This window comes from Haliotis rufescens, unplaced genomic scaffold (genome assembly GCF_023055435.1).
Source record: "Haliotis rufescens isolate VD_foot unplaced genomic scaffold, xgHalRufe1.0.p SCAF_3, whole genome shotgun sequence".
Lineage (NCBI taxonomy): Eukaryota > Metazoa > Mollusca > Gastropoda > Lepetellida > Haliotidae > Haliotis > Haliotis rufescens.
In genome coordinates, this window is record NW_025964001.1 from 856,304 (window position 1) to 874,843 (window position 18,540).

The following is an 18,540-nucleotide window of genomic DNA, read 5'->3' on the forward strand; positions in this document are numbered from 1 at the left end:
GCGTCATCTGCTACAAGTTTTGCTATTTCAGTGAAACTGCAGATAATACTGAGAGTGATAGCAGTAACTCTCAGTGTATAATGTAATGCCTTTATGGATGCAGTGCATCTGCATCACAAGACTCGATCATAGCGCCAGATGTAGGCATCATGAGCTACAGTTGATAGATTCAATATGCCCCGTGATCAACCAGGTTAGAACTGGTCTTCAGTTACCCATGCTTGTCGTAAGAGGTGACTGACAGGATCTGGTGGTCAGACTTGACAACTTGGTTGATGCATGTTGTAGTAACCCAACTGCGTAGATCAATGCTCATGATGTCAATCCCTGGATTTTCTGGCCTAGACTTGTTTATTTACAGACCGCCATCATACAGCTGGAATATTAACAAATAAACAAACAAAAAGATTCAATATGACATCAAGGACTTCATCATCACTTCATTCAAATGATGTTATTTTGAAGTAGAACAAAACACCCTTCAGTGGCAAGATAATGGCAAGCTGACAAGATGTGCAATATTTTGCCAATGGGAAGATAATGATTGGCCGATTCCTGTTATATGAGGGAGGCAACAGAAATATCAGAAGCAGATACACCCAGTTATAACGGATATAGGATCTAAGACTGATCAGACTAACATCTAGTCTCTGAAATGAACATTTTGTACAGAAAAAAAACAGTTGTTAAATTATATTAAAAAAAAGAAAAGGAGCCCAGATACTCTCTTCATTTTCAGATACTGCAGAAATCTAGACTTGCCAAACATTATGGACTTGCATGGTCTGTATTTGATATATTTGTATCAGGGTCTGTAAGACAGACTAAACCTATGTATTTACTGTCCCAACGATATAAACACTAGCCTCTGGCTTGGGGTTTATGGTGCTAAGAGGTGCAGACTAAACAACACAGTTGTTTTTAAGTAGCTGTTTGGGCGACGGAGAGACGAAGTTATGGTCATGATGTGTAGATATTGTAAGTCGATGTAGCTTATGCTTTATGCAGTAAATGTTATCTGTGCCATGAAGCCTGCAGCCAGGGAAAGAGTGACTCACGGCAGGTTGTGATTGTTTGTGAGGACGGCAAATATTCCATGTTTGTGTACCGGTGTGTGAGAGTCCTTCAGTCAATCGGAGACTACATAAAAAGTAAATATGCAGGTTTTATAAAGGATTCAGTATATGCACCAATGAAGAGAACGTTGATGTACTTTCTGGTGTGACACAATCAGTATAGGTAAAGATACACACAGACGTAAAACATTTCAAATATTTCTTTCCACTTTTGTCTTATATGAATTAGCAATTCAAATTGTGGAAATTTAGATAAGATTTCAGTTTTATTTGTAGATTCTATATGGAACAGTTGACACAAAGAGTTTAGTTATTTCGCTTCCAGGGCGAAGAGAATGTTAAGCTTTTCTAGGGAAATAAAGTAATTTTCCACTGAGTGACCTGACAGAGCTGCAGGTCATGAGACAAGAAAAACATGTTTTTTGACAAGAAAGGACAAGTCCTCTTTTATTGTGTTTTTTCTCACTGAATTTTACAATCTTACTTGGAAACGTATCATGTCCATGAAGCCGACTGAAAATAGTTAGTTTATTCAAGTGAGATATCAATTTTATTTTTTCAGATAAGTGCTGTATTTCATCACTATATACATTATAAAAGGTTCAACATGATGCATATCCCAATACTGAGGTCATGACTGGACGGTGTATGACAGCTCAACGCCTGTCATGTTAAGAAGCCATAGTCCATCATCACAGAATAATTAGAGGCACAAGCAAGACTTCAGTCACGGAAACTAAGTTTGTGAACCCTTGTAGTGAGTAAGGGGTCTTCAGCAACCCATGCTTGTACCCCGTGAAGATCTGTGCGAGAATTGGTTTTCAGCAACCCATGCTTGTCCTTCGTAAAGATCTGTGTGAGAATTGGTTTTCAGCAACCCATGTTTGTCCCCCGTGAAGATCTGTGTGAGAATTGGTTTTCAGCAACCCATGCTTGTCCTTCGTGAAGATCTGTGTGAGAATTGGTTTTCAGCAACCCATGCTTGTCCCCCATGAAGATCTGTGTGAGAATTGGTTTTCAGCAACCCATGCTTGTCCCCCATGAAGATCTGTGTGAGAATTGGTCTTCAGCAACCCATGTTTGTCCCCCGTGAAGATCTGGGTTAGAATTGGTCTTCAGCAACCCAGCTTGTCCTTCGTGAAGATCTGCGTTAGAATTGGTTGTCAGCAACCCATGCTTGTTGTAAGAGGCAACTAACAGGATCGGGTGGTCAGGCTCGCTGACTTCGTTGATTAGTGTCATCGTATACCAATTGCATAGATTGATGTTCATGATGTCAATCACTGGATTGTCTGATGTCATATCATTTTGTTGAACGAATTATCTGGATGCACCGATAATTCAGCACATTCAAAACTTTACGTTTCTAAAAGTGACAGACTATGCTACTTCCCTAATGATAAAGAATTCATGCATAATATCTACCATGGTTGTAATAGAGACCACACCTCAAGAGCGCTCAAGGTCATAAGTGTAATGGCATAAGGACATCACGCCTTTGTCTCTGCACCTTTCTGTTGTAAGTCTTCACTATTTGTTGTCTCATGACGAGAATATATAAATGTTGGAACTGTTCTGCCAGTTCATTGTTCCTGTTCAGAATATCAAATGCTGTCAAAGTCCATTTCATCATCTACCTTTGATATTCAATAGCAAGGGATTCACACCCGAAATGGCATCAGCTTTCTTCTCCACACCGTGTGAAATAATACAAGCCACAAAAGGATCTAATAAACTGGCTGCTCTCTTCACTTTGAAGATGTAATGCCTGCTGCAGTGATTGTGTGTATGTAGATGAGGGAAGTAGTTGTGAGGTGATTATCACTGAAATCTGTTTGTGTGATGAGTGAATGAGGTGATCAGGTAGCACTCAGAATTTAAGCAGTCATCAGGAAAGCAGTATTTCTTTTCTAACATGCGGTTTTGTTGAGTGAAGAAAAGGGCTGTTGAGGCTGGGTGCTTTCTGTTGAACTCAATGGGGAGTAATTGAAGTTTCATCTTACTTGAAATGGCATTTTGAATATTTTCAGCCAAAAGGAATACACACTCTTTACAACAACTATGCAGGCAAAATATTTTTAATATTTTATTCTTCATGCTTTAGTTCAAAGACAGTAAAAAATGTCATCACATTAATTCAAAAGGGATGTAATATTTTCAGGTATTAACTATGAGCTTATGTTAGTTGTGCTGAGAAAATGTGGCAACACCCTTCACATAATGGTGTTTTGAGATCACTGGTATACATTCATTTCTATGGGTTTGCACTCAAAGCAGAACTTCCAGCCTGTGTTGGGTGAGCGGGTAGCCCATTTGGTAAAGTGTTCGCTTGTCATGTCAAAGGCCCAGGTTTGATTCCCAACAAGGGTACAATGTTTGAAGCCTATTTATGGAGTCCCCTGGCCATGATATTGCTGTAATATTAGCATACTGACTCATCAACCTCTCTGATTGTGAGGAGTTGATTGATTGAAAATGTTTACAATCACAAAGGACATCCATGTAACTGAGCAGTGACTGCATGCCCGTTGTAGTATTTGTCGACACAACATATGCATTCATTTAATATAAAACATTCATAAAGAAACCGAGTTTCTACCCCTGACACAGTAGATCAGGCTGGTATGTATAAATGGCTTTAAACAACATACTTCACATTTTTTGTTTTGAAAGAAAATTCTGTTTTTTTCAACCCATTAAGACTGCCTCCGTGGTCTAGTGGTAGAGCATCTGCCCGGGTAGCGGAAGGTCGGGGGTTTAATCCCCAGTTGTGTCATACCAACAGACATTAGAAGATGGTACTTATTGTTACCCTGCCTGATGCACAGCACTAAGGTGATAAAAGAAGGATTGGTCCGCTTGGAGTCAGTATTCTGTGTCTGAGTGGGGTATTCATGTTAACTGTGGCATGGTGTCTCAGTGGGGTACACACACACACACACACACACACACACACACACACACACACACACACACACACACACACACACACACACACACACACACACACACACACACACACACACACGTCACTATATAAGTGCACTAATTATTAACGCGGCGTTAAACCCAATACCACCTCACTACCTCAACCCATTAAACATATTTGCCTTTTTTATGTTTTCTCTGATTTATTTAACCCTTGTCAGCAAAAGCAATTTTACATCACACCAAATGCTCAAATTGCCTTCATTTCTTCAAAAACTCTATCAATAAAACTCTTATATACATTTTGAATCACCACGTGTCACAGGTGTGTATTCTTAAGGTTGATGTCATTGATATCGTCATCAAACGTGCATCAATTCTAAATATGGCAATGACTAATTCTGGAAACTCCATGTTTTACCTGTTTCTGACAAAATGTACAATTGTGTAGTAACTACTGAAACTTGGAAGTTCTGTACTACAGGACCATGCTGTTGGTAAGTACTGCTGCTGTCTGGTGCGACACAAGGGAAGATTGGGGTGTGCTGTGTTCAAGGGGAAGTAACTCTTGTCACCATATTCATTCCTTGTGGTAGTCCTGAAGATTGAGGGTGTAAATTTTCTGACTTTTTTATAATTCTTGTCTCTTTCCACACAAAAGTGTTAAGACATTTTTTCTGAAACCTCATGTGGTACTTTAAATTATATATTCATGGCGCTTTTCACAGGCATGCAGCAGGTTGCAAAGTAGTGCAATTGTTTGTAACAATTTTCCAAATCAATTGGATATTTGTAATATATAGGTAAAAGTCTATATAAACTTTTATCCTTAATATGCAACCCTAGTTTTAAGTATGGCATTATGTATGGCTATTTTTAACTCCGAGTGTACGACAGTTAAAATGAGTTTAATTCTTATATTCATACCCCTGTAGACTTGCACAAGTCTCTAAGGCAATAATTATGAGTTTAAATCATAATTTCTAGATGATGTAAATAATAAGAACAAGTTGTCCCTATAAGAGACTGGAGTCCTTAGATACTGTACTGTCCACATATCTAGACTTGCCTATTAGGAGGATAGAATTACTACACATTCAAGGACTTATATTTCAGTAAGTCCTTGGAGCAAGGCTAATACCCCAGGTTTGGTTTGACAAGCACTTGGTGCATCCTCAGCTGCAGTGTGGCTAGTCTCCCCATACTTGTACATGGAGGGATGAGTGCATGTTTATGTAAATAACTGAAATAGTTGCAAATATGGACATAAGTTGAAGACAGTTGTATCAAATAGACGAAGGAAGTTTGACAAACCATAAGTCTAATTGTATTTTATGTGGAGTAACTATGGTTACATCCATTGAAAAGAAATCTTTGAGTAATCTAACATAGCTCTGTTATTAAAGATATGATGTGCTTAAAGGTTATCGTTTATAGAACAAATGTAACTAGATTTTGTTGGAATCCTTCAAATGACAGCACAGTGGTGTTTGAACGTCTTGAATGTCAGATGATGACTGTCTGGGGAGATGTTTACCTTGTCGTTTACCTTATCATTTACTTTGTGATTTACCTGTAATCGTTAGTCGTTACACAGTCACATTCCACAGGCTGTGAATAGAGTTACCTCCCTTTGTTTACTTTACCTACCAGTATCCCCCGACCTTTAACCCACATTCCTCATGTCGTAAGTCAACACTTAGTAAGACAGTCAGTCTAGGGTGACCGTCCCCAGCAGTTGTAGATTGGTCAGGCTTGCGACATATCGTTGACAAAGCTTCCTCTCTATCAGAGAAGCACTGTTAATGTTTGAACTTGTAGCCTAATCATTCTTGTGTAAACCACCTGTGTAAGACTGTTATGACAGGATAGACCTACCTGTCAGATTGAGACCGGCCGCCCCAGTTCACTGTCTATGCAGGTAGATTTACCTGGGGTGTCGTGATCAGGATCCAGGTACGTAAATCCACTATCTCCACTACAACACTTTTTGTCAATATTGATGTATTTTCATATGGGAATTGCTTGTGATGATTAGGCCTTAATGATGTTGGGCCTCCTGCCTGTGTTGGTGGCTTCCCTTTGATAGTGTCTGTGGCTGTGGACAGCATTGAGAGTTTTAAATGTCAGCTTCTCCGACCACATGGTCCAGTTGGCCTCTTCCTTGTGCATCCTCCCAGTTAAAGAACCGGGTTCATTTTTCTGAAGAAGAACACTCTCATTATGTTAGGTTTCAGGTACTTGTCAGGCCTCCCCAAGGTGGCCAGTTTAGCCTTTCTTTAACTGTGTAATGTCCTAGGTGGTCCGTTGATCCATGTCTTTCAATTTTTCCCAGTGGTGTATTTCAAGGTATTCATTGTTTGGTGGCTGCAAAAGGTTGCCAGTATTTATTGTTAGGTTTTGAATAGGTGAACTGACCACTGTAAAATGTTTCAACATTGTTCTACGATCGTATTCTAACCTTTGAATAACTGTTCATTATGAAAAAGCAAACTAAGAATTAACAGTCATATCTCTTGGTGATAATAATATCTGTTCCTGATTCAAGTCCATAGCCTTACAGAGTTTTCAATATCTTTGTTAAGTTACTTGATGAATCTACTTATTTTGTTACTCAAAAGTTTTGAACCTACAATTTTTACCTCAAAGCTACCCAATCATTATGTATGTGTAGGCTGGCCTAGCAATTCTAAATAGCCAACTTGTGTGTCCTACAAAGCATAACTGCTTGACTTCATGCACCAATCACTGCTGCTCTAATCAAAACGTGTGTCAGGTAGCATGAAATATTCATGACACAATCAGATACTGAAGATACCCTGGAATAAAGGTCTGTGTTGTGGTCTGCAGCTGTGGAATAAAAGTCATAACGTCTCTGCAATTAGAGGTGAAGATTGTCCCAACATATATAAACATCTCTATATGTTGTCATAGGGCATTTTCACTTAATTGTTTCCATTGATAGGGTAGATACTTGGCCCAAAGGATAATCAAGAATAACATCTATATGTCTATGACGACAGATAGTCAGAGTCTATTAGTTTTTCCTGTCCTTGGGGCCTGATGGTTACATTTGAGCTACTTCTACTCCTCTGTGAATATTTGTACACTTGAATCATGCCCACGGACAGGAGTCTCACAGCAGAGACAAGTGGAACATATTGGCTACTAAGTACCCTACTTAGCTCCCCTGTCGGACCTCAGGGCTGGATGTCATTAGGGCTCTTCAGGTCAGGACATCAGGTCAAACAATGAAGCCTTGTTTCTCCTGTCCCTGCCAATCATATCATTGTGCCTTCTAAAATTATAGGATTGTGAACATTTGAACAAAATGTCTGTATTTTATGATGTTGTTGTTAGTTTGAACTTGTTAGAGGTCAGGTGTTTGATATGGGAAGGGCCTAGAACTCCTCTGTTGTGGTGTGGACATCAAAGTATCAAGTTGTGCCTGGACGCTGTCGTGGTGTGGACATCAAAGTCTCAAGTTGTGCCTGGACATGGTCATGGTGTGGACATCAAAGTACCAAGTTGTGTCTGAACACGGTCATTGTGTGGACATCAAAGTCTCAAATTGTGCCTGGACACGGTCATGGTGTGGACATCAAAGTACCAAGTTGTGTCTGAACACGGTCATTGTGTGGACATCAAAGTATCAAGTTGTGTCTGGACACGGTCATGGTGTGGACATCAAAGTATCAAGTTGTGTCTGGACACTGTCTTGGTGTGGACATCAAAGTATCAAGTTCTTCCAGGACACTGTCATGGTGTGGACATCAAAGTATCAAGTTGTGTCTTGACACTGTCTTGGTGTGGACATCAAAGTACCAAGTTGTGTCAGGACACTGTCATGGTGTGGACATCAAAGTATCAAGTTGTGTCTTGACACTGTCTTGGTGTGGACATCAAAGTATCAAGTTGTGTCTTGACACTGTCTTGGTGTGGACATCAAAGTATCAAGTTGTGTCTGGACACTGTCTTGGTGTGGACATCAAAGTACCAAGTTGTGTCTGGACACTGTCATGGTGTGGACATCAAAGTATCAAGTTGTGTCTTGACACTGTCTTGGTGTGGACATCAAAGTACCAAGTTGTGTCTGGGCAATGTCTTGGTGTGGACATCAAAGTATCAAGTTCTGCCTGGACATGGTCTTGGTGTGGACATCAAAGTATCAAGTTGTGTCTGGACACGGTCTTGGTGTGGACATCAAAGTATCAAGTTCTGCCAGTACACTGTCATGGTGTGGACATCAAAGTACCAAGTTGTGTCTGGGCAATGTCTTGGTGTGGACATCAAAGTATCAAGTTCTGCCTGGACATGGTCTTGGTGTGGACATCAAAGTATCAAGTTGTGTCTGGACACGGTCTTGGTGTGGACATCAAAGTATCAAGTTCTGCCAGTACACTGTCATGGTGTGGACATCAAAGTATCAAGTTGTGTCTTGACATTGTCGTGGTGTGGACATCAAAGTATCAAGTTCTGCCAGGACACTGTCGTGGTGTGGACATCAAAATCTCAGGACACTGTCCTGGTGTGGACATCAAAGTATCAAGTTGTGCCTGGACACTGTCCTGGTGTGGACATCAAAGTCTCAAGCTGTGCCTGCATTTCGGTTGTTTCTAATTTCTAAGTTAGATTTTATACAAGAAGCCAGCTTGACCCAAAATAACAAAATTGGTTCTTAGCCTGTGTGTAATCGAAACTAAAAATAATGACACAAACTAGCTCAGGTAATGTCATGATTCTTTTCCAGGGAAGTAATTTTTTAAGTGACAATGTTGACACATTTGAGAACTACCAAACTAATATAGCCATAAAAGTATTGGACTTGTCTCCTTTATTAATTTTCCCCATTGTTTCTCTATAATGAATGTATTTAATTTATTAATAGTTCTGCCAAAATATGTTTGACACAATTACTCAGTCCTGCAATGCCCGGTAGAGTATCAGCAAACCCTCCCGTCTCAAAGAACGTCCTGAAGGATGTGCACGTCACTGAACCAATAGGGTGGACAAATAACAATTCAGTTTTAGGGTGTACTGGACATCAAGGTCTACAAATGTCTTATCATATTATCCATGAAATATTACCCATAACCATTTGAATCTCAGCAATCAGAGATTAGTCCAGTCCAAGTTATCAGCCATTGAGGAAATATCGCATGTCTTTAATTTCTAGCCTGAAAGAGTTTGTACTCCAATTTTGTCAACGTTGAGGGAGTAACGTGATCTCGGGGTGGTGTAGTTACCTGCTGACTACTCGAGCCTGACCGGAGAACGGTTCTTGGGTTTTGTTAGTGAGTGTCCCGTCCCAGATAGCCCACAGTTCAAGGAGAGGTCTCTCTAACACTGTATAATTAGCACCCTTTGACGACCACATACAACAACAGCAGCTCTCACATGTCACCTTTCCTACTTTTATGCTTTTGAGTGCTTATGACAATTTGTAGAATGTGTCGTCAGTGTGTAGAATGCTTGTGGTAACACATGGTATGCATAAGCTTTGATAGTATTTTCCCAATATTGTGTACATTGTGCATATCATAAGCTCAACATAGTGTATATGGTGCATATCATAAACCCAATCTGGTGTAATGGTGATACCTCAACACTGTGTATGATATTGAACCCAACCTGGTTTATATGGTGCATACCATAAACCCAACATGGTGTATATGGTGCATATCATAAGCCCAACCTGGTGTATATGGTGCATATAATAAACCCAACCTGGGGTATATGGTGCATATCAAAAACCCAACCTGACGTATATGGTGCATATAATAAACCCAACCTGGGGTAAATGGTGCATATCAAAAACCCAACCTGACGTATATGGTGCATATCATAAACCCAACTTTGCGTATATGGTGCATATCATAAGCCCAACCCGGTGTACAGACAGTGCTTATATTTAACCCAATGTGGTCATAAGCCCAAGATGTTGCATATGGTGTATATTCTTACCCCAACATGTATTACATGGTGCATATAGTAAGCCCAACAGTGTATATATCATTAGCTGATGGAAGGTATAGCCAGGCTTTACTCATATCACACAGGCAATTGAAATAGTGGAGGTATTAATTTCATGCATACATGTGTTTTGGGGTGAAAACCCTGTTCTTTAATTGCTTGGAGGCTTGTTGGATATATTTCATTAGTGAAATGAATACATTATTCCTGTCCAGGTTTGCAGTATTATGTATTGACGTAATGAATACGGATTTATTTGTAAGAATGCTTTCTTATTTGAATGAATGTTGATACTTTCTGCATCAGGGTATTGTCAGTGTTTGCATGTATGAATTGAATTTCATGTATGCTTTTCTAGTTCACTCAGTACCTGGGTACTTTAACATGTCATAGGCATAATAAACATTGTGTTTAACGTTACATGCTAAAAAACTAGAATGAATTTCATCTTTTCTGTAAACGCACATATTAGGATATATGAAAGCACTTGTCAGCAGTATGCATCTCTGTAAGCCGAGGTGCGTGTGTATGATAACTATGACATACTGATGTGAAGAAGGGGGGAAAGTTGGCAAACATAATTTTATTGTATAATAATGGCACATCAGTGTAATTCACTTAAAGTTTGTGTGTCATAAGAACTTTGTGTATTCATGAAGTGAATGTCATGTGTTCATTTAGTGAATGTCATGTGTATATGGTTTATGCCTGCAGGACTTTCCTGTGATGTTTACATTAAGAAAGTTCAAGCTAAGAGTAAACATTGCCCCACAATGTATCTGTCATAAAATGTACTTTCAAGTAGTTGTGAGGAAGACAGATCCTTTGTTTAAATCGGACAAGTTTAGGGCATCTCTGGTAAGACGTGTGTATTGTGTTTCTTACTGAATACATTTGTACTTGTGTTGTATGATGGGGACTGAAGGAGGCAGACTCTCTGTCTGTGGTTCGTGACTCCAGGTAACTCATCGTTATGTGAAGTCTTTGAAGGCATCTTTATGTGTTTTACATTGATGGCAAGTAGTTTCATGACGTCTACCTTGGTGATGAATAGTGAAACCTGATTAATCCAGATTGTTGCTAATCTGAATGGCAGAGTTCCCAATGAAATCGTCTATTTAGCAAATTCCAGAATAGCAAACCACTGGAACAGAGTAATGCCACTTTGTGTATTCGTAGGCATCCTCAGCAGTACTCGTCCAGCAGGTGGGGTTTTCTGATTAACAGTGTCCAGACAAGCGAGTCTTCTCTGTATATGGCATACATGTACAACACGCCAAGTACCTTGTTAAGACTCCAGCTTGATGATGGTACCAGAATCTACATCGAAACGTCGCTTTATACAATAAACCAGAAGTTGTTGTCCATAAAGTTGTATGTTTATCTTACTCATTTGCCAACTCCCAGAATGCCAATCAAACATTAAGTACCTAGTTGCCAGAACTCTTAAGCTCTAATGTGTATAGTATGTCTTAACTTATTACACAAAGGGGAGGTGTCTTACAATGTCTTACGATGTGTTAAAGGTAGGCCTTGAATGTTGAATATGACAAGCATATTTAATTGATATAAGGGTATATCTTGGCCATATTTGACAATATTTCACTCCTGTTCACTTAGAAACACATGGGTACTAGGTATGTATGGAGGTGAGGTGAAATGGGGTTTAACGTCGCGTCCAAGATTATTCCACTTATATAGTGATGTGCATACACGTGTGTGTGGCTGTTTCTCTGGACTAATGCCAATTTTATAGTGCTCGCCCACTGAGATACCATGCTGCAGATTAACATGAATACCCCACTCAGACACAGTATACTCCGAGCTGACCTAGCACCTTTATGTCAAGCACCAGACAGGGTAACAACAAGTACCATCTTTTAATGTCTTTTGGTATAATGCGGCCGGGGATGGAACCCCAGACCTTTTCGCCTCTGGGCTGACGCTCTACCACTAGACCACAGAGGCAGTCAGGTATGCTTGGAAGCCTGGTGTTTGGGTGTACTCAAAGGGTATTAGCTGTGTATGGAAGCCTCCTGTGACTGTCGGGTTGTACTGCAGGGTAGTGTCGGTTGGTGTCATAACCAGGCTTTGTACTCCCCGGCCAAGTCGGGCAAGTCTACTCCATGATCTGTTGTAGCGTACACAAGGAACTTCAGATGGGTCATTATTCTGCCTCAGAAATTCCATTTCTATGGCTGAAGTAGCAATTTGCATGCAGGTAATAGAAGTTTGATGTAGCGGTGATCATGAAAAGGGCCATGATGCATTAACCATTGATGCCAGTCATGCTTATGTATGATGTATATTGTAGGTACAAATAGTTATAATGTATGTAATACATATGCAGGTCAGTTAACAGAATCAAAGCTGGATTTGTGCCATGGAGGAAATATCACTGTACATGCGAATATGGTGTTAATATGTTAAAATGGTATGTTTTTATATTTTTTTAAGAAAGAATTACTTGTGGTCATTGTTTATCATACAATATACAGCTAGGTGAAAAATCGCAAAGAACAATGAAGAACAAAGCATGGTTTATTTCATGATAAAACATTGTTCTATCACGACGTCATTTCTGGAGATTTGAACATGTGCTCGCAACTTGATGACGTTGCAAATTGGACCATGTTAGTTTTTAGAGGGAGGTGTCCAGTGAGCTGTTCCTGTAGATGTAGCTGGGTAGCGTAAATAAATGCAATGGCCGAATGATCGCACCCAAAAGTGGGAGAGATATGACAATGAGTATTGGGAGAAATGGTGCAGATAATCCACGTGAAAATTGTGAGAATACCAAACTTAAGCCCCCTGTACATAAGATGGAGTTGTCCGACATTGCCAAGGTCTGATTGTATTCTGGGAGTCATCATTATTTAAATACGGGTCAATGTTCTTAAAGCCTGTACAATTTATTGACATCCTTGAAAAGGCTGTACAAAGTGTTGATATCTCATATAAGAAATAATGACTTGTGGTCGTCGTTTATCGTACGATAAACACTTCAGGGAGAAAAAAACAATGTTTTATCATGAAATAAACCACACTTCATTCTTCATTGTTCTTTGTGATTTATCGTGTAGCTATCTTATATTAGGAAATAAACTGTTCAAGAGTTTCCTCCCTTGATACCTGATGTTGGTTCATTGAAGTATAAAGTCGACATATTTCTTTCATGACATTGAAACATGTTATTTGTTAATCATGACTGAATGTTAATTGTGTTCTATTATTTCATCATAAAATGTTATTAAACCAGTGATAAGAAATCTCAAATAACATTGTCTGTTGGCCAAGGACACTCTATTTGACAGCTATGTGGAGATAAGTGTATCAAGAAGCCGGTGGTAGATTGTGGTAGGGTTACCATGTATTCTACCTATTGTGGTCGGCAGGGAGGAATGTGGGTGTTGACACTGGCCCAAGTGTCTGTGTGCCAGGGAACGTGACGGTGGTGGACTCACAGTGTGGTACATGTAGACGGCTGTAGACAGATACATGCCACGACCTACAGGTACACCCAGAGCATGAAGACATCTTGGAATTAGGTCTAGTGATGAGGATGGGATATGTGTGACTGATGATTTTCCGTATTATTAAAGTTATACAGTTTGAAGGTAACATTTCAAATTGATGGAACATATCTGGAATCAGGACCAAATGGATTTCAGGTGATCCGATCTCAGGTAATTAATTACACAGGTAGTGACATATTGAGGGACATTATTTGAATGGTGTTTGTAAAATTCTCCTTGGAACAGTTGTCACGATGATCAGTTCCTCATGGTATTAGTTCAGTCTGGAACAAATATAGCCAGGGTAAATGTACCGTGGATAAAATGACCTGGTAAAAACTGCTCCATGGGAATAATTCCCCTCCAGGACAATAGTACAAAGGAACAATTCTACCACCTGAGGACCAGATACTCTTTGACATAATCACCTCGTGTGTATGTCAGCAGTATGTAGGGTCTCCCTTCATATTGTTCTGTGTTGATGGGTGATTTCAGGGTTAATCTTGTCTCTACCATTATAGAAGTCTGTCATACAGACCCCTGAAACAAATATATCCAATACAGCCCATGCAAGTTTATAATTTTTGTCAAGTCTAGATTACTGCAGTATCTGATAATGAAGAGAGTCTCTTGGCTCCTTTTTATTATATTTCATAACTAGCATTAACAACTGTTAAATATGTTAAATATATATGTGTCAAATATGTTCATTTCAGAGACTAGATGTTAGTCCACATAACTTCCTCATGTTTCTCCTGTCTTGGACAAAACACAATAAAGTGTGGAAATGAAGGTTGTCCTTGAGTCAGGTGGTACCTGTAACATCTCACACCAACAGTGGTGAACATTGATAGTTCATATAATAATGTGGAATATGATTGTACTGTATAGCAGTCATAGCAGTCTGACACAAATAACACAAAAAGAAGTTAAAAGATCACCTGATTTCTTCGTAATACTATAGTTCATCTGTCATGGCTAGGTATTGCAACACAGTCTTCCAATTGTGGGTGTTCTTTGACTTGTTTTGAGTAGTATATATTCCAAAATAATATTTGGTATTCTGAGGTATGTAACTATAGAAATATTCTGTGAGTATTTATTATTTATGAATGAAGTAAAAGAGCATCTACAATAAAATTAATTAAAATGTTCAAATCAAAGTTTCTTCAGGATATTTAAATCTTGCCCACTGCAGTTACTCCACATATTATAAGCACACACTTGGTGGGGCAGCTGATAGTGGTTAAACTGTCACAATGCTCAATGCCCCGGGGGAATCCCAACATGGCATAAGGTGAGGTGAGGTGAAATGGGGTTTAACGTTGCGTCCAAGATTATTGCACTTATATACAACGTGCATGCACGTGTGTGTGTGTGTGTGTGTGTGTGTGTGGCTGCTTGTACTAGAGCGGACTGATGCCGATTTATAATGCTAGCACACTGAGATACTGTGCCACATGGCATCACACCTCATAGACAGTGTCACCTATAGGGAAACAGACCACCCTGTAGGTGAGAGGTGGACCTGCCTGGTTGTGTGGGATCTGGCTGTCCAATGTGCAGATATAGTTGTTATATCCACAGGGAAGTACAGCTTGTATGCCACTATAATACCACTTGAATCATACTAGGTGAGCGTTCTGTAAAGATATGTAGTTGATTGCGTCATTATAGTGTTGATATGTCTTTCATTGGTTGTTTGTGGTTACAGTGGTGGTATACAGGGCATATCCCACTGCCAGGATATACTGATTGATAGAGATCAGTGCCTAGCCTTATATTGTCAGTGAGTGTGTTGACTTCCCTCCTTGGATATACAACTGTATAGGTAGGACATTAAATTCTGTTTATGTTTGGAATGTGTTTTTAACAATTTTACAATGTATCTGTTTTCAGTAAATAATGTTTATTTCAGACCTTATATAATTGTTTTGTGTGTGTGTGTGTGTGTGTGTGTGTGTGTGTGTGTGTGTGTGTGTGTGTGTGTGTGTGTGTCTGTGTCTGTCTGTCTGTCTGTCTGTCTGTCTGTGTCTGTGTGTACTGTTGACAATATTTCCTCTACTACGCTAACTAGGGTCAGGTAAGAGTGTTTGGTATTGTGAAATGATAGTAGTGGTAATGAAACATTCTGTGTTATGTTATGTTTAAGTCTGAGGCAGGTGCTTGTATAATACACCAGTAGTCTACAGTTGATCAGTGAGTGAAGGTTAGGAAGTAGTAGTCGAAAAATGTTCATTGATGTGTGTCACATTTACAAATATAGAAAGCCATTCAGATTTTGATGTGCAATTTGAAATAAGTGTGTCGAAACACAATTGACATATGAGACACACTAAAAGACATCGAATGAATGAATGAATGGAAATTATTATTAAAAGAAATTAAATGAAATTTAATTTAAAACTATGTATCATTAAAATTGAATTTAAAAAGTTCAAAATTTAAAAATATGAGATTGTGGGTTCGAATCCCAGATGGGACTCAACCCAAAAAGATTACTAGACTCTGTACTTTGCTAAGAAAGTGTTATCCCAAATATAACATATTTTTACAATTGACCACATTTCTAAATGGCATTGTGTATTCAAAGATTTATCTTATTTTATGATGAGGGATTTTGTAACTTTTTTTTGAAAGGATGGAAAGTTTTTGACACAGACATTAAATAGAAACTGAAAAGGCTGATGAACTTAATAGTGTCTTTATGCAGACTGTGTGGTGTGTACATGTTTTCAATACCTCTTGCAGAAAGGGATAGGATGTAGTGTAACAGATTAGAATATGTGATATGTGGCATGTCGTATTGACAAGGAGCTGTGAGATCAGTGTTAAATCTGTGCTGTGAGTGATGATGACAGCTGTAGGTACAATCGCTGACAGTGACAGTGTGACCAGATGTGTCTGTGACATCATCACCTGTATGTTAGGGAGTTCCCCTCATCAGTGTTGATGCTGACTCAGCACCAGCTGCTGTCTCCGTGACCTGGCAGCTCCACCAGGGACACTGGTTATTTGTCATACCTGTTGAATTAAGCTGGAGCTAAATCAATACTGTGACTCACCCTTGTTTTATATTTATTTTCTTTATTTATATTGATATTCAAAATGAAGATGTATGGCGTTTATAGATGTGTAGAGCTTAAGAATTTCTGCCCTTGTCATGGAATTTACATTTTTAGATCCAGAAGAAATGCATATAATTCAACCTAAAAACTATAAACAAGTTCTACTCATTTTGCTTTTCTATTTTTCACCTGGAAATGAAATTTTTTTTTTTTTTTAAAATAGCCCAACAATTAAGTAGTCCAAGTTTTGTGTATCTAAGATGTTGTTGAAGTTGACAGAATGGATATTGTTGTGTGCTATGACAGGTCTATGCCTGAGTCTAAGGAATTTATGTCTGAGTCTAAGGAGTTTTGTCTGAGTTGAAGGAGTTAATGTCTGAGTCTAAGGAGTTTAGGACGTGTCTCTGCCTGAGTCTCACCCTGAGTCTCTGCCTGAATCTAAGGAATTTATGTCTGAATCTAAGGAGTTTATGTCTGAGTCTAAGGAGTTCATGTCTGAGTCTAAGGATTTTATGTCTGAGTCTAAGGAGTTTAGGACGTGTCTCTGCCTGAGTCTCACCCTGAGTCTCTGCCTGAATCTAAGGAATTTATGTCTGAATCTAAGGAGTTTATGTCTGAGTCTAAGGAGTTCATGTCTGAGTCTAAGGATTTTATGTCTGAGTCTAAGGAGTTTAGGACGTGTCTCTGCCTGAGTTTCTGTCTGAGTCTCTGCCTAAATCTAGGGAGTTTATGTCTGTGTCAAAGGAGTTTAGGACGTGACTATGCTGAGTCTATGCTGAGTGGCACAGGGAGACTGCTGCCTCTGCTGTAGGTTAGAGCTACATGTTGCACACTTACTCAGGTGGAAACTTCAAATATTTCACATGTGTTTAACATGCCCTGGGGTCAGGCCTTGCTGCATTGGGGCCAGCCTGTAGTCTGGGGAAGATAATAAACATGGCTGCTTTCATTTACTTCAGGGTTAAAAAAACAGGTGGGTTATTTTGGGTGAAATTGATCTATTAGGATGAAATGTATTCAGGGTATGATAAGTATGTGATAATTCACAGCATGTGAACATGTGGGGGGGATTTCTATTTAATTTTTAATATGCTTCTTCATTATAATTAAGATAGGGAATTAGCTTTATGACTTTAAAAAAATAAGCAATTTGAAAATCCGAAACCATGTTGCACTTTTAAAAGAATGTTATTCTTTATTTACCGACCGAGACTGAAATTAGTGATGGATTAGTAACTGGTAGTTGAGGAAAATAGTTGGACCATTGTGTCAGTTGGGGTTTACCTGATCAAGGTATGACAAAGGGTGTGAAAGAAGGGCTTGGTCTAGATTCTGCTCACATTTGTCAGGGTAGTGAGAATCTACAGCAAACAAAATCTCTTTAACCTTTCTCCTCCCTCACCTGGGGGCCAAACAAACAGGGAGCAACATGGTCTCGGAAGCCATAGTCTTGGTCTACAGATGTACAGTCGGCTGTGACAGAGAATTCAGGGAAACATGGTTCAACTGGTGTTTGTCTGGCCCAAACTGTTTGTTGTGAAGTTTTGCACTTACAAGATTTCAATAGAAATGTTGACATTTGTACTATTATGGGTTGTTCTTCCATTGTGTACATTATACCTTTGCAGAATTGTTTGTTTTAAAGTTTTAAAGGTTAATAATAACAGCAACAAATGTGTTAGGATGGGGGGGGGGGGGGGGGGGGGGGGGAACGAAGAAGGGAACACTTGTCTCAAGGTTAGGAGAAACTTTACCACTGCTTTCAGTATGTTTAGTTTATGATTCATATCAATCAATTAAGAAATATAGGGATCTAGCTGGTATTTGACTGCACTGAAAAACACCATGATGAGGAGGAGCAATCAGTTTGACTTTACGCTGCTTCAGCAATAGTCCAGCAATATCACAGTAGGGGACACCAGAAATAGGCTTCACACATTGTGCCCATGTGGGGAACAATCCCAGGCCTTTCGCATGATG

The 18,540-nt window shown here is 39.3% G+C and overlaps 1 protein-coding gene across 7 annotated transcripts in view; it reads left to right on the forward strand.

Annotated features, from left to right (window-relative positions):
- Nucleotides 1–18,540, forward strand: part of LOC124140720 (centrosomal protein of 170 kDa-like) — a 182,767-nt gene that overhangs the window by 57,619 nt on the left and 106,608 nt on the right. The window contains exon 1 of one of the 7 annotated variants that reach the window (XM_046508431.2): nucleotides 5,730–5,960. The exons of the other annotated variants lie outside the window; for them this stretch is intronic. The gene's annotated coding sequence lies outside the window, so the exon portion shown is untranslated. Of the gene's footprint in view, nucleotides 1–5,729; nucleotides 5,961–18,540 lie in introns of those variants that run through there. 7 annotated transcript variants of the gene reach the window in all.